The 13,605-nt window shown below is 61.6% G+C and overlaps 1 protein-coding gene across 1 annotated transcript in view; it reads left to right on the top strand.

The window, feature by feature from the left end:
* The window catches only part of SKAP1 (src kinase associated phosphoprotein 1), a 95,962-nt gene that overhangs the window by 61,217 nt on the left and 21,140 nt on the right, over positions 1–13,605 (top strand). The gene's annotated exons all lie outside the window — the stretch shown is intronic.

Raw genomic sequence — 13,605 nt, 5'->3', positions numbered from 1 at the left:
AGCTGCTCCGCACACGGCTAATCCCGCTTTATAATAATACAGCAACGGCCACAGACACCTCCCTTTGCTCCCCCCACCCYGTTTCCCCCTCTTTTTTCCCCTTTTTCTTTTCTTAATTCACTGTCTAGTGAGTTTCTGATTGACTCAAAGACCAATTAAAGTAAAATTTAATGGGAGAATAGATTAACTCCCTGAGGTTCCCCTGCCATCCATCACATTTTTATAGCAGGAGCTGTGAAGAAGCTCATAACTTCATGCTGTGAATGTGATAATAAAGAGGGCACGGAGAGGATGCCGATTTACTGCCRGGCTGATGTGCACCGGGACGGGATTTACTGCCCTGGCCCGTCTGCTTCCCGTGCCGAGGGAGGCAGCCGGATCCGCGCGCGGAGGCCAGGATTGGGATCCTGCCCAAGGATGGGGTTTCCTTGGTGCTCTGAGGACCTTTATGGAAAATCCCCCTTCCAAGCACCAAAGATGGAAGGGGCGATCCCGGCTGCAGGTCTTCTGAAGGAGCCAAGGTTGCCATGTGCCGGTCCCCATTGAAGGTCCCTGCAGGCCAAGGGCACCGGCCRGGACTAAAACCCCCCGGAGAGGGTGGGAATATCCCCCATGGGAGCACGAGCGCTGCTGTGAGCTCTACATCCAGGCTCCGGGCTGCCGACATTCYGCAGCCGGGAGCCGCGGGGTTCAGGGAGGCCGCGGGGCCATCGGCCACATCTCATCCATGAGTTTCTTCCCTTTAGAGAGGGGATCTCATCAAGAGCTATAAACACCTGGGGGTGRATGCGGGGAGGAAGGGGHCRAGCTCTCCTGGGTGGTGGCCGTGCCAGGCCCAGGGGCAGTGGGSACAAGGGGCAGYCCAGGCAGCTCCATGTCCATGTGAGCAGGAACTTGTTTGGGGTGMGGGTGCCCGAGCCCTGGCCCRGGCTGCCCAGGGAGGCTGCGGAGGCTCCTGCTCTGGAGACCTCCCCAAGCCGCCGGGATGYGCCYGGGTGCCCCGTGCTCTGGGTGTCCCCGTGGAGCAGGGGCTGCACTGGGGGGGATCCCTGGAGGTCCCTCCAACCTCAASCACCCTGGGATTCTTCGCTGGGGCCGGGAGAAAGGCGGGAGCTGCCGCCCTGCGCCGTGCGAGGGGCAGCGGGAGGGAGGAAGGCGGCGGCGCCCCGCGCGTCTCGGTGCGGAGGGGYCCGTGAGCAGCAGCAGGGAGCTGAGCAGCGGGGAGGATTTATCTGGAAATAATAGAAAGTGTTTGCCGGGTTTCCTAGGCGGAGATGTGGAGTCAATCATTGCGCGGCAGCCCCCGGACACTGCTGCGCGCGGCTCTGCTCCGCGGCGATGCTCCGGCGGGAGCGCTCCCGACGCCCTCTTGGCAGGCGCTATCAGCAGTATTGAGCCAGCCTGAGCACCCCGTTATTAATCCTTTTCTCCCGGTGACATGACGGCAATCAATGGCTGAACAAGCTATTGAAACTGCAGCAATCAACCGGACTCTGGTTAATCCAAGGGGATCCCGAGTGGGGCCCAGCAGGAAGGGGGATTTGGGGCAGTCCCGAGGGGCGGCGGGCGGGCGGCAGCGTGGTGGTGCTGCCGGCGCCGGAGGCCTCGGCGCCTCWCGCTGCCCGGCTGCAGGGAAATGCCTGCCCTGGGCTGGGTTTCCGTGCACAGGACCCTGCATGGGAAACGTGGCCGTGGCCGGTTCCAACGCGTGGAGGAGGCCGGTGCCCACATGGCCTCGCACCAGGCGGTGGCAAATCACAGAACCCCRGAATGGTTGAGGCTGGCAGGGACCTCTAGAGATCATCCAGTCCAACCCTCTGCTCCMCRGGGACACCCAGAGCACGGGGCACCCGGGCRCATCCCGGCGGCTTGGGGAGGTCTCCAGAGCAGGAGCCTCCGCAGCCTCCCTGGGCAGCCCGGGCCAGGGCTCGGGCACCCGCACCCCAAACAAGTTCCTGCTCACATGGACATGGAGCTGCCTGGGCTGCCCCTTGTGCCCACTGCCCCTGGGCCTGGCACGGCCACCACCCAGGAGAGCTCGGCCCCTTCCTCCCTGCGTTCCTCCTTCATGAACTTATACACGTTGATCAGATCCTCTCTCAGCCTTCTCTTCTCCAAGCTGTACAGGCCCAAACCCGCCCACTTTTAGCTCTGCAATGTCCCCTGGGGCCGGGAGGTGCCGCCTTGGCTGGGCCAAAGCTGTCCGAGTGCCACCCGGTGCCAAAACGGGCTTCAGTTCCACTCGCTGCAGAGCAGCAGGATGGGGACAAGGGACATTCCCTGTCCTGGGGCCAACTCGCCCTCATTTGCCATCCCATCCCCATCCCATCCGTGTCCCCATCCTGTCCCCATCCCTGTCCCCATCCCCATCCCATCCACGTCCCCATCCCCGTCCCGGGCGCGGGCGGCCCGGGGCTGCGGCGGGCTGTCACCCCGCGGCGGTTACTAATCAGGTTGCCCGTTGCGGTGGGTCGGTGATGGATGGGCCGCGTCGCCCGGCCCGGCCCGGCGTGTGCTGAGACCCTCCCTGGCCGGCAGCTGCGGCACCGGCTGCCTTGTTAAGGGTCTCTCGCGGTGACATCAGCTATACATCAACCTGGCCCATGCCTTTGATTATTTGGACAGCTCGCCGCGTGATGGATCGTTGGGATTGATCTGTCTTCTCGCGGTGCTGCCTCCTTGCCCCGCGGCTCCCGGCTCCCTGCGCTGCTCSGGGCGGCCCCTTGCGGGAATGCCTGGAGAGGGGCGGGAAGGCAGCGCGGATGGGCCAGGCYGGGGGCACCCGGCCCTGGGGGATCCTTCCCCCTTCCCGCCTCGGCCGGAGTGGATCCTGGCGTTCCTGGGGGGCTGCACGTCGGGTCGTCGCTGGCAGCTCCAATGGGGGGATCCTCAAGCGGTGCTTGGCCTGGACGTCTCCCTTGGCTTCTGCCTGCGATCGGCTCCGCAGGAGGCCGCGCGCCCGGCTCCCGTGGCAGGGTGGGAACCTTCCCCCGGCGCCTGGGCGGTTCCTCCCGGTACAGGCGGCCGAGCGGTGGTGCAGACGCCACCCCCGCCTCTGCCGGTGGTTCCAACAGAGCTGTGCAGAGTGTCCCACGTGTCCCTGTGAGGGGGCACTTCCTGGGACCGTGTCCCGAAGGGAAGCCTCTTGGCCCGCGAGCATCAAAGATGCTGCTGGGCAGGATCTCCCCTATCCTGCCAAGGTCTGGTGCTGTTTCCATTGAGCCCGTTGCCCAGCTGGGGTCTCGCCGYGTTCTCCAGGCCGTCCTGCAGCATCTCCCCCATCTCCCAGTCCTGTCCCTGTGCCCGGCTCGCTGCCCTGGCAAAGCCCCTCCGGGTGCAGAGGCTTGGACCCAAGGGCAGCGTGAATGGCATCACTGACCTCCCAACACAACCCTAGGACYTCAGTAACGCCCTGGCCCTCCCCGAGCTCCCCGTCAAGGACAGAGGAAGGGGCTGGTCTGAGCCACGTGGCTCCTCGGCGGGGACGAGTTTCTCCAGGACAGCCTGGGCGTTGGTGACGGCGCCCGAGGGGCCGGTGGCACTTGCGGAGCYGGGGGCGTCGCGCGGATCGCGGCTCTGCACGAGGCTCCGGAGCCRCGGAGTGCAGGATATGGGCAGGGGGACGCGGAGCCCCCGGCTCCCCAACCCGCCGCTCTGCAGAGATCCCATCAGAGATCCCAGCGGGGCCGGGGGCTCCTGCGGCCGCCAGCGCCCCAATCCCGCTCCCATTCCCAGCCCACAGGAGTCGAGCCAGAGGCAACGGGGAGGGAGGCACCCCTTAAAAATTGGCTAGGTAATGGAAACAACCTTAAACTATCATATTTCAAGCATAACGCCATAATAAAAGTAACAGGATAATGATTTTTTTCAGTCCAGATATTAGAGGCCCAGATATTGATTGGTTGTTTCCCTTGTCGTTCTAACCTCTGATGGAACTGCATTTTTTGACAGAGAGTGCAATAAAATGTACAGTTTCCAATTTGAGAGCCCTATAAATGTCATCTCTACATGCACGGTTACAAATTCTTCCTGATGTTCCTCTCCCTCCCCGCGGCACCGGAGGGTCTTCCGAGCTGGCGGCATCGCTCCGCATGGAGAGGGAAGTTGGCGGGAGCGCGAGGCCATCCCGGCTCCGTCGCCGGCCCTCGGGATGGAGAGAGGCCTCATTCCCACGGGAGAGCTCCGGCGGGAGCGGCGCGGCCGGGGCTGCGGAGCTAACGCGTCTTGTGGCTCTTGGATTTGTACATTGGGGGGCAAATGTGAAGCCCTCCGCAGCCGCTGGCTGCTCCGAGCTGCGTGGCCGGGGCCTTTTTGCTCCCTGCTTCGGTTTCGGGCGGCTCTGCTTGGTTCAGACCCTTGTTGTCCTGCCAGGGGTTTCCTCCTCGGGTTGGAAAGCCGGGATTTTGAAAGGAGACTAGAACTAAGTTCCCCGCTCGGAGACAAGCCCTGCATCCTGCCCCAGATGCYGTTCGGGAGCCCGCAGCCCAAATCTCTTTCCAGCTCTTCATCCTCCTCAGGCCTTTCCCTAATCCCTGAACAAATTCCCTTCGCTCCCGACCTTTCCCTGTCCCCTGTCGGTCCCCGGGAGCGCTGGGCTCCCTGGCACGTCGCGCCTGGCACCGGACTCCTCTGCACGCGGCGGCTGCGGCGGGGGCTTCTCGGGGGCATTGAATGTGGTAAATGATAATAACACCCACCCGCAAAGGACTGCGAAACTCACTGCACTTGTGGCACGAGCCGGGGCTCGGCGGCACGGCCTGACGAATAGGCTGCTCCTCCACCGCAAAAAAAATAACAATAATCAGTTTTATATAAATCTCTCTTCCACAGAGAGACCTGGAGCCACGGGCAGCATCCCCAGGGCGGCCGGGTGCCCGCGCCGGGTAATGAGGGCAGTCACCCTCCGCGAGACACGCTCGCGCTGTGACCTTCTGTTAGGTTTAATGCAACCCTTTTATTTATTTCCAATAACTCTGCAATCCGTCAGCACTCTGCCAGGTTTGCTCTAACCTCAGATCACAGGCTCATAACCGGTTTTGGGGCTTTTATTGGTCCCTGGGGTAGCTGGAGCCATTAAGCTTCAGCGTTTCCATTTGACGAGAGACGTTTCGAGGGTCTCGCCRTGCCCGGCACCTTTCCCTAAATATTGCAGCCTTTTCCCTGGGCCGGTGGCTCCAAGCACCGAGTCCGGCCCCGGCACTGCTCCCCCAGCACAGATTTGGGCCCTAGTGCATGAGATTTGGAGCCGATGGGGAAATTTGCCCCTTTCTGCCCATTGCCCCGGTGTGGGGAAGGGGTTTGGCACTAAGCAGAACCGCTCATACACCCCCCGTTCCCAGCGGGAACCCGGATCCGCCGGGATTTGTAGCCAAGGACACACAGCTCCGATCTGATTAACCACATTTGGTGCATTTTATAATAAACTCCGGATCTATAGCGGGCTGGATTTATCGCTGGCGTTGGTATCGGAGAGGTGATGAGCAGCAGCTTCTTTTTTTGGACCCGGCATTCTTTATGCAGCCCTGTCACTTTCTTATATTTCCAGAGGTGGGATACAGCCAACGTGATCAATATTTTATTTTATCTCCTTTTCCCAATAATTTTTTTAATCATAGCATGTTTCCCTCATCCCCCGGATAAATAATTACAGCGGAGCTCTGCCGCACTCAGCACTTTCCTGGGAAAAGTCCGGCGGGGAAGCGATGGAGCCGGGAGGGAGGAAGGGAAGGGGCTGCTGTGGTGCCAGCGCCGGGAAGGGCCAGCCCGGGGACCAGAGACTGGGAATGGTTGTCCCGCCGGAGAGCCTGGCGTGGAGGAGGCCGGGCGGGAGCGGGGTCTGAGGCCACGTCTCGTTCCTAGCAGCTTTAGGACCCTGCTCAAATGCACCTGCCCAACCATGCACCCGGCCGGGGGTTCCAGCACCTTCCGGGAAAGGTGGGAAAGGTGGGAAAGTGGTTCTGGGGGTGAGGGAGCAGCCCCCCGTCCCCAAGCAGGATCTGTGTTCCCAGGGCGAAGCGCACCCCGTGCCCTGGCCCCCTGTGCCCCCCACGCGGGCGGCACCGCGTCCCGACAGCTCCGGCGCCAGGGGTGGCTCCGCTGGGTGGGGGGACGGGCGGGGTCCGTGCAATCAGCAGGAGGGGCGCGGGGTGCCCGTGGGCGCTCGGGCCAGGCCAGGCTCCCGGGAGCATCCTGGCGCCTGGACCGCACTGCGCTCCGGCCTCCCAATCCTGGACTTCTGCTGCTTCCTTGTGGCGAAGCCCCGGAACGGCACCGTGCAGCCGCGGCCTCCGCGTCGCGCTGGCCTCCGCGWCGCGCTGGCCTCCGCGTCGCCGCCAGCCTCCCGGCCCCGCTGCCCTCCCGGCCTCACTCCCCGGCCATCCGCCCTTCCCCAGGGCAGCCCCTGCCCGTCCCTGCTGATCAGCACCAGGGCCCGGACACGGCAGGGGCTCCTTTCTGTGTGGGAGCCTTTCCCGGAGACCGTGAATGTGCCCGAGCGGCTGACGTTGGCACTTGGTGCTGGTCATATGTGTTTGTAAAGACCCGAAATGTAGCCCTGGTGTCCAGATGGGAATTTGGAGGGTATTTAGAATCTATGATTCCATCATTTCTGGTGTCGAGCTTTCTCCTGCCTTCCTCCTCTCCCTAATCCCAGTGCTGTGGGTGCGGGAAAGGGAGTGTGGGCATCTCGTGCTGTCCATCCCGTCCATCCCGTCTGTCCCATCCATCCCATCCGCTCATCCCAAGCTGGGGCTCGGCCCCGCTCCGCTCCGGGGGCTCTTCCCGCAGGACGTGGGACGCGGTGCCGGAGCCGGTGTGCGGGTGACCCCCGCCGCCCTCCTCCGCGCGCCCCGGCCCCGCGGGGTGAAAGACAAAAGTTGAAGAGTCCAAGAGCATCAAGCCCCGGCTCTCAGCTTGCGGTGGGAAATGAAAATATTTGGATAAGCGGCGATACGGAGCTGCCGCTATTTACAACCCGCCGTCCCGCGCCCGCACATGAAAGGGCCCCGGCGGGCACGGCGCGCGCTGCCCTCCCGGCCCGGCCTCGCGCTCTCCAGGGCATTATTTGATGTTCCCCCTGTGTTTGTTTACATTAATTAAGATGGGCAAATCCATCAGGGCGGCTCGGCGGGCGCGCGGCGGCGCGGGCGCGCGGGGCACACGCCGGCCGCAGGTGTTCGCCTGATAAAACACACATTCGTCCTGCAGGGCGTGTGGACAGACTGACACGGGCCGATAAAAGCGGGCCGGCACCGCCCCGCCGCGCCGTGACAAATGATTTTCTTATCTGCGACACGGGAAAGGCAGCGGCCGGCGGCAACCCCGCTTCCCGCCGGCCACTTTGCAGTCACCGAGTGCCCCGGGCAGGAGGTTGGGGTGCCCACATCCGACCGGCTCCGGGTGCGGGGCCGGGGGTGCCTGCGTGGGCGCAGGGATCCCGCTCGCTGCCCAGGGCCTCTCGGGGCTCCCTGCCCAGCCTGGGGCTTTGCAGACTCGTCCCTGCGGCTCCTCCTGCCCCTGCTCCACGCGGGGTCCCTCGGCTCCGTGCAGGGTCCCTTGGCTCCGTGCAGGGTCCCTTGGCTCCGTGCAGGGTCCCTCGGCTCTGCACAGGGTCCCTCGGCTCCGCACGGCCCCGGTGCCGCCGCGGGCCCTTCCCGCCTGCTCCTCCCCGCACGGTGGGTCCCACATCCCCAGATGTCTTCCTTTACCACACCTCCTCAATTTGGTGTTAAATGCTCCGCTTTGGGCAAAATGGATTGCGAGGCATGGAGCCCAGAGCCCCGCGAGTGCCGGCCAGCCGTGGGGCAGGGGCCGGGGACGCAACGCGTCTCCGGGAGGAAGCAGCTCGCTCTCTCCTCTCTTCCTGCCTTTCTTTCGGAGGAGGTAACCGGCACTTCATTCATCTGCGGGTTTGTTAGGACTCCGGGCTCAGGATCGCACGCGTAGCGACCTCGCACTCCTCGCTAATGGAAGCTGCTTCAATCGGATTGCCCTGCGTCACCCCGAGCACTGGGGCTCGGAGCGGCCTCGTCCCGCCGCGGGATTCCCAATCCCTCCGCGGCGCTTTGCCCAGCCCGGCCCGGCCAAGCCGGGCGCCTGGGACGGGTCAGAGACACCGAACTTCCCCGTGTCCGGAAAGCTCCGGGGAGCAGCGGAGGGGAGGCTGCAACGGGCCAGGCAGGACGGGGAGCTTGAGCGGCACAACAAAAAACTCCGTTTTCTTTAATTCCGCGCATTCCAGCACCCGAGTTCCCCACCGCGCTCGAAGCCAAAAAGTTGGGAAGAGCGGCTGCGGTTTTGGGCCAGGATTTGGAAGAGGGAGAAGGGCCTGAGGAGGCGAGATCTGCTGCCTCGGGAAACCCGAAGGATGTGATAACCGGTCCCACCGTGACAGATAGCACTGTGCTTAATAAATCAGCTCTACGTTTAAAGGGATTTAGATAAGCATTTCTCCTCCCATATATCCATCAAGTTAAAAGTAAATTTATTTTAGTAATAAAACCCGAAACATTGGTTTTGTAGGTTTTTATTTGAATTTCGGTTTCGGTGCATAGAGCAGCTGCCATTAGCTGTGAATAAAAGTTAATAATCACTTACTAAAAAAAGGCATCTTTCACCATTTTGTTACATAATACAAAATTTAAGCACCCAAATAAATGTTTGTTAAGCTATGTAATGACCGAAATATTTTTGCATAGATATAGCRTGTTCTGCTGGTTAGCTAAAAGAAATGTTAAATTTACCATAAAAGCCAACTTTATCTGTGTGTTTTAATGGCTCCCAGCCTTGCTCAGGAAAGTGGATAAAAAGTACAAATGCAAAGCAAGGTTGGAATGGATGTTTTCCGTGAGGACGCCTCRGCCGAGGATTTAAATGCTCGTTGATGTGGGCGAGGGCCCCGCTCCGCTCTCCCGCCCCGCGGGACCCTTGTTCCCGATCCCGCGCTCGGCTCCACGTGGGTCTCATTGCGGCTGCGGATGCTGAGGAGCAGGGAAGGGGTCTGGGCACGAGGGCTCCTGGCAGCACCGGCCGCGTCCCATGTGTTCGGGAACCAACCTGGGCTTAAGCGCGGGCTTAAACCCATCCCGCCCGGGCCGGCCGGAGCTCCCGGGAAGAGCAGCAGCTTGGGGAAAACAAGGGAAAGGGAGGACAGAGCTGCCGGCGGCTGCACGGGCACGGACAGCTCCACGGCACAGGGACAGTGCCAGGGCGGCAGCCGGAGCCCGGAGAGGAGCCGGCCGGGCCCTGCCGGAGCCGCTCGCTCCCTTTGGGATGTGCCKCCCGTTGGGTTCCTCTTCCCTAAACACTGCCACTAGAGCAGATTGGCAGCCGCTCTCGCACATTCATTTTGCGGCAAGGCATCCCTAAATGGGAAGCGGATAATTTATACTGACATAAAGCACCTTTATTTGGATATAACTATCTGCATTGAGGAGGCTGCGTTGCTCTTGCCGTAGCAGGGTGTGCGGTTGAGGCTCTGTTACTCGGATAGAAGCTCTTCCCGGCGCTGGCCCTGATTTATGGCCCGAGCAGCGCTGGGCTGGGTGTGTCTGGATTCATGTCGTGTTGATATCGGAAAATCCACGTTTCTTCGGGAGCCAAGGTACGTGATGTAAATCAAGAGGGCTCTGGGGAAGGCCGGGGCATTTTATCAGTGTAAAACGAGGGCAGAAGTGAGCCCAAGGGGGGCATTTACCAGAGCACGGGCTTTTATCATTTTACGACCTGTTGATTTTACTTTTTTAGCCATTACTCACAAGTAGGAAGCAAGGAGCAAAAATAGGAGGGTGCCTAGATCAAAGGGAAGCGGGAGAATCCAGGGAGTTTAATGGATCCGGGAAGGGCGGCTGCGTCCCGCGCGGAGCCCCACGAGACCCTTCCTTATCGCTGCCCGGTGACCCGGCAATTTCCAGCACTAAACCCGACCTTTAAACCGTGCCAGCGCCGGCCTGAGAGTACCGGACTGACGGGAATCCGTGGTGCCTTCAGGGAATGGGCTCAATTCCGAATCCGGCTCCGGGCAGCCTCTTGGAAGACGGTGCCCGCAGGGCCTCTCCGCCTGTGGTGCCCGGGGACGGTGCCGAGCTCCAAATCCCGGAGGAAGCGCGGAGGAGCGCGGCCTGGCCCGGGCTATGATCCCTATGGAGAGTCTATGGAGGCCCTATGGAGCCTGTGCAAGGCTCTTGTCCATCGCCCTGCTCCCAGCCACTTCCTTACGGCGCTTCCTTGCGTTTCGCTGGGRTGGCTTTGCGGCCATCCGGGAGCGAGCGGGATGCGGGGCGGGATAGCGGGATAGTGGGATAGGGGACCCTTCCTGCCTCCCCACCCTTCATTTTACACCCAAATTGCAGCCTCCTGTGCGAGCCGGCCCCGCGTGAGCCCTGGTGCTGCAGTTACAGCGGAGAAACCACCACCAAAAACCCGCGGGGAGGTCAGGGAATATCTGCAGCCTTCGCACCCGGCTCCTGCTGCTCGGCTCTGCGGAGGGGAAAAGCTGCTCTGTGCCACCCCGTGGGCGGCGCGGAGGCGAGGCCGGACACGGGCATTCCTCAGCTCTTCCCTGCACTCCCAGATCCCTGGGCAGGGAGCAATCAAAGCCGCTCCAGCCGTGGAGGTCGGGAGAGCAGCCGGGGCAGAGGGAAGAGCACGGAGCCGCTGCCGCGCGGGGCAGCGCGCACCGATCTGTCCTCGTATCGCCGTGCTTCCCCTTGCAAAATCGCCTGTCGCTTGTGTCCCTTCTTTCCTAACCCTCCTCTCTCCTCAAACCCTCGTGATTTTCCACGATGATCTACGGGATGGCTTGTGTCAAGGCTGAGGATTAGGCGGCGTCGAGTCTGGCTAGGAATGCAGGGCCGAGCCTGGGGACGGCGCCTGGGCCGGGGCGGTCGCCTCGACACCCTTGCCTGGTGTCAACGTCACGTCGCCTTCGGGGACCCTCTGTGGGTRCCACGAGGGGCTCGGGCCCGGCCATTGCCGTGCGCAGGGAGAGCCGGTGGGAAGCGAATCCTCGGCCACGCGGCGCAGGGCGCCCATAGGTGCTTATTTAGACATCAGCGCCGCGAGCCGCGGCGGCGGGGCCGGGACCGGGGCGAACGTTGCCTTTTGTCGAGCAGATATTTCAGCGGTGCTTAAATAAACCCCCGGAGCCCCCGTGCCGTGACCTGCCCTGCTCCGTGCGCGCGCGCCGGGATGGATGGATGGATGGATGGATGGATGGATGGATGGAGCCTTCAGAGCAGCCCCGCGCCGCAAACGAGCCCGTCCGCTTAGCAAGGAGCAGTGTCCGGCTGGGGCACCCATGGGCGCTCTGGCGGAGAGCGCGGCAAGTCGGGCTGATGGGGCCCCGCGCCGCGTCCCCGTGCGCCGACACGAAAGGACGGGCGCTTTGTAACTGCTCGTTGGAGCTAATGGTAATAAATTCCTCACTCGTGATGCATTAGCTTTAATGTTTTCATTACGCGATGATTTAGGCTTTCCCTTTTCGCGCTGTAAATCATGTTGTCCCGGTAGCACAGCAGGTCGAATGTCTGACATAATGTTATGGTTGCGGGAGAGAAATAACAGGGGAATCAGCTACACAGATTATATATTTATATATTTATATTTAATGCATTATGCTTTGTTTTTTAAGGGGAAAAAAAAGGACAGARAAGGGCCTGAATGGCGGGATGGCGGCGAAGGCGTGAGCGGCCGGGCGCTCCGGAGCGCGGGTGTGCGGGTCGCATCGGGAGCCCTCGGAAGGGCCCGTTTCCATGGCAACCTCCCAAATGCTCTTGGTGCTGGAGGGTTTTTCTCCCTCCCTCTCTGCTGAGTGTGAGCCCTTAGCTAATGAGCTGTGCAAAGAGATATTGAGATTTAGTGTTTTTTATTTTGCAATTAGAGGCTTAGTGATTTGGAAGGAAACTTTGGGGCCAAAGGCTCTGCCTCCTCCTTGAGTTTCACTTTTTCTTTTTTTTTTCTTTTTTCCCCTCTTTGGCAAAACTCGGTTGCACTTCCAACTTGCAGTTACATTTTCCAGACAGAATTAAAATCCAAATCCCACCCCCAGTAAAGTCGGAGGGTTTTATTTTCCAGGGTTCCGGCTCCATCTCGGTGTGCAGGGAGGGCCGTGCCATGGTCTTTCCCGGACACCCCAACGGCACCGCTCTGTTTTCCCGGATGCCCCGACGGCACCGCTCTGTTTTTCCAAGCGGCCGCTAGTGGCTGCGCCAGATGAGCGGGGAGGAGCCGCCTTTCCCATGGCCCGGAGCGCCCGGAGCCGCGGGCAGCTCCCGTGTGGCCTCGGGGCGGGCGCCTCCGGCCTCCGACCGGGGCCATCCAAGCAAATAACCCCTGACCTGCGAGACCGGAGCGCAGTCCTGTGGCCGTCACCCCTGCGCCGCGTGCGGCCAACGTACAGTGGCCAGAGCCGCCCTGCACCAGCCCGCCCTCCCTAACTGCCTCTTGCTCCATTCCCAGTGCCGTCTTGCTCGCATTCCCAGCACCCTTTCGCTCCCGTTCCCGCATCGGGAAGGGCGGGCATGGAGTGGGAGCGGGCTGTGCAGCCGGCAGCGCTGGGGTTCGGAGCCGGTGTCTCCGCTGCCGCAGGAGGGGCGGGAGAGCAGGGATGCAAGAACCCGGAGCGCGGGGAGCGGGAACGGCGCCGCTTTCCGGGGCCGAGGGAAGCCCCATGCTGGTAATGTACTGGAAGTAAATGAAATTAAACAAGCGAAGCAGCACTCGCAGCTCCTGCCTTCCCCCCTGGGTAATTCAATCGGAGCGCTCGCGCTGATGGGATCTCGCCGGGGCTGCCTCCATCCCCCCGCTGGGCCGGGAATCTTAACGGCTAAATAAAAGTTTCACTCAAGCATTTTTTATGCTTGTGCCAGCGGGATCGGCGAGCTGGCGTTGGGCACATTAATGCAATATTCATACTCGCAGGGTCTCCTTGTGCATCAGGCAGCTCTGGCCCATTTTCATAATTATATGTGTCCCGTAAAATGGCATTTAGATTTGCGTTAGCAAAAGGGGTCGGTGCTCTTGGGTTTGAGGCGCAATTTGAGGTGCCTTTTTGCCGGGAGCTGGAGGCTCCGCTTGCGGGCGGTGCCGACGGATCCGGGATCCTGCTCCCGGGGCGCCACCCGCGGCCCCGGAGCCCGACGCCAGGACGAGGCGATCCCGGAGAGCAGGGCGACGCTCCGGGCCCGCTCCCATGGAAGGGCCCGGACAGCCCAGGGGTTTGTTCTGATCCACCCCGTGCCCCGATCCCTGATCCGTGCTGGCCACTCCGARCCCCACATCATGAGGGTTTATGTCCCTGTCTCACAACCGTACTGCTGAAGGTGACATTTCCCACTGTTTGGGCCACGCTCTGGTCTTCTTCCCGATTTCCCTGCATTCCAAGGCTCCAGGACCACCTGTGCAACGACCTCCACCTGCTAAATTGGGAAACGCTCCCCTTTCTCATCCCAGCTGCAGCTCCCTGGGCTGGGAGCAGTGAGGCAGCCTGGCCCTCATTGGGATGGGAGGGATCCCTGTGGATCATCTGGGCATTCGTGACTGCTCTGTGCCCTGATATCCATTTGGGGAGGATTTGGAGTGAGACAGGGGTTTGCAAGCTCTAAAATA

This window comes from Nothoprocta perdicaria, unplaced genomic scaffold, assembly GCF_003342845.1.
Source record: "Nothoprocta perdicaria isolate Ctin4 unplaced genomic scaffold, notPer1 scaffold_121, whole genome shotgun sequence".
Taxonomy (NCBI): Eukaryota; Metazoa; Chordata; class Aves; order Tinamiformes; family Tinamidae; genus Nothoprocta; species Nothoprocta perdicaria.
This window is presented reverse-complemented; position numbering and strand designations above follow the sequence as displayed.